The sequence below is a fragment of the Struthio camelus genome, unplaced genomic scaffold (assembly GCF_040807025.1).
Source record: "Struthio camelus isolate bStrCam1 unplaced genomic scaffold, bStrCam1.hap1 HAP1_SCAFFOLD_92, whole genome shotgun sequence".
In the NCBI taxonomy this organism is placed as follows: domain Eukaryota; kingdom Metazoa; phylum Chordata; class Aves; order Struthioniformes; family Struthionidae; genus Struthio; species Struthio camelus.
Window position 1 is genome coordinate 25,001 of NW_027182709.1, and position 2,500 is coordinate 27,500.

Below are 2,500 nucleotides of genomic sequence, written 5' to 3' on the forward strand. Positions count from 1 at the left end.
CCCCCCTCCGGCGCTCCCCCCCCCCCCCCCAAACCCCGCTCCACCTGACTCCCCCGAGGACCTCGCTGCCGTTCACCGGGAGCGGGCTAGGGGAAGGAAGAAGGAGGGAGCCGGGGCCGGGGCCCGGGGAAGGGTCGGGGCCCGGGGGGGGGGGGGCCCCCGCCGGCGGAGGGGAGGGTCCGGCGGGACGGACGGACAAAGCAGTGCGGAGGGCCGGCGGCGCGGCCCGTGTCACGGGCGACAGCGCGCAAGCGGAGGGGGGGGGGGCGGCCCGGAGTTTGGGGGGGGGGGGGGCCTCCCGGCCCTCTGGCGAGCGAGACAGCCACGCGAGAGCGAGCGAGACCGCGGGGCGCGCCGGGGAAGGGCCGGCGGGCCGTGCGAGCCTCACTGTGAGGAAGAGGGGTTTCGGCCCACCGTGGCATTCCAAAACCTGCGCCGGCCCACCGCCGGGCCGCTGCCGGGCCACCGCGCCTCGTTGCCGATGCCGACGGCACTGAACACCGGTGTGGTCCCCTGCCCGCCGTGTCCCGGTTGCCGTGCGTGAACCCGAGTTCACCTGTCCCGCACTCTGCGCCACAGGGCCGAGCATGGGGCTCGGCCCGCCGGCGGGTGTACGGCCCTCCCGAGGCCCGCTAGCGCGGGGGCTCGCTCGCCGAAAGCCCGCCGCCGATTCCCCGCCGCCGGTGGGGGACCGTCCCCGTCTGCCCTCTCGCCTCCGCTGGCGCCCGCCGCCGGTGCCCGTCTCCGAGCGCCGCCCCCGCCCCTTCGCCCGACGGTGATCCGCCGCCGCCGGGGCAGGGGAGGGTCCGGCCCGGGGGAGGGCCCGGCAGAGCGGGCGGCAGTGCGTGGGAGGGTCGGCGGGGCTTGCTCCCCCGGTGCCCGCGGGAGGAAGCGGCGGGTGGAGACGCGAGCGAGATCGCATTCCGGGTTGGGACGGGTCCCACGGGTCCCCACTCCTAAGCTGTGGGGGGCGGACCCGGGGCGGGCTGCGGCGGAGCAGCCCGTCTAGCAGAGGCGGTGCGGACAGGCGTTCCGGGACGGCGCGCGGGGCGGGCGCCGCGCCGCGGCGGACCCCAAGCGGGGGCGTCGCGCGAGGCCACGCGAGGCGACGTGTCGTGCCCGAGCGGGCGGCCCAAACCACGGCTCTCCTCCCGGGCGCAGCTGCCACCCGGCGCCGGGTTACTGAGGGAAACCCCGGGCCCCGGGAGGAGGACGAGGTCGTGGCGGTGGGTGTCGGGCGCACCCCGCGGGTGGACGCTCCGCCGAGGGGCGCTGGAGCCGGCTGGCGGGTGCCGGGTTCCCCTCCGCGCCCCGCCTCGTCGCTGCCGCTGAGGCTGCCGCCGTCGCCGCGAGGCGGCGGTGGCCCGGCGGCGGGCGGCGGCGGGGGAGGCACCCCCGCGGGGATTTCAGGTCGTTTCCCTCACCCCAGGGCCAGGTACCTAGCGTCCGCGCTTCTCCTGCCTCCCCTCGGTGACCCACCCGTGTGGTCCCGTGTGCCAGCGTGCTCCTCCCGGGCGCTGCGCTGCGCGTGCCGCACCGGCCGTGCCCTGCCGGCCTTCCACGCTTCCTCCTCCCCTCCCTTCCCCCCCCCCCCACACCGCTCCAGCCGCCCCACGCCGTGCCGTGTGGGGGCCGCGCTGCGAGTCGGCCGGGCCGGGGGCGGCGGGGGGCGGCGGGGGGGGGGGGCGCGCTGGGAGGAAGGAGGAGGGCCTCCGGCCACCGCGGCCGCCGGTAGCGGCCCCCCCGGGTAGGGATGGCCATGGGCCCCGGGCTCCGGGCCCGAGGGTTCTCGGTCGGAGAGCCGGGCGGGGGTTTAAAGACTCGGGCGGCCCGATGCGACCCGGGGGGCAGCCGGGCGTGCTGCCGGAGGGGCCGGGGGGTCGGCGCGCGCGGGCGCCGCACCCCCCCATGCCCGCCGGCGCGGCCCGTGCATGCCCCGCGGGCAGCCGGGACGGAGAGGGGTACCCTGCCCCCTCTCTCCGCGGTCTGGTCTCGGCGGAGAGACGCCGCGCGGTCGGCTTGCGCCGGCCTGCCTCGAACGCGCGACCCCGGCGCGAGCGCGTGCTCGCCGCCGGGACGGCGAGCCCCCACCGCGGGTGGTGCGGACGCCGAGCCCCAGCGCATCCCTTCTCCTCCCTGGCCGGTGCTCTCAGTCTCCCGCCGTGGCCGTCGGCGGCACCCTTCCTTCCCTCCCCCCCCGCCCTGCCCCGGCACTCCGCCATCCGGCGCGCCTGCCTCGCTCTGCCCGACCCGGCTTCGCTGGGCGGCAGGCGGGCGGCGGGCGGGCGGGCGGGGGCGGCCCCTCCCGGTCTCCGCGTGGAGGCGGGGAGAGCGGGCGCCGTTCCCCGTCCGTCCCGCCTCGCCCGTCTGCCTGCCGCCAGGCGTCTGCCCGCGGAAGGGACGGGCGAGTGCGTGGCGTCGCTCGGGAGGCTGCGTGTGTGCAGGCGGGTGTTGGGTGCCGTCTCCGGGGCGGCGGAGCTGGAGGCCGGTGAGGCGAGCG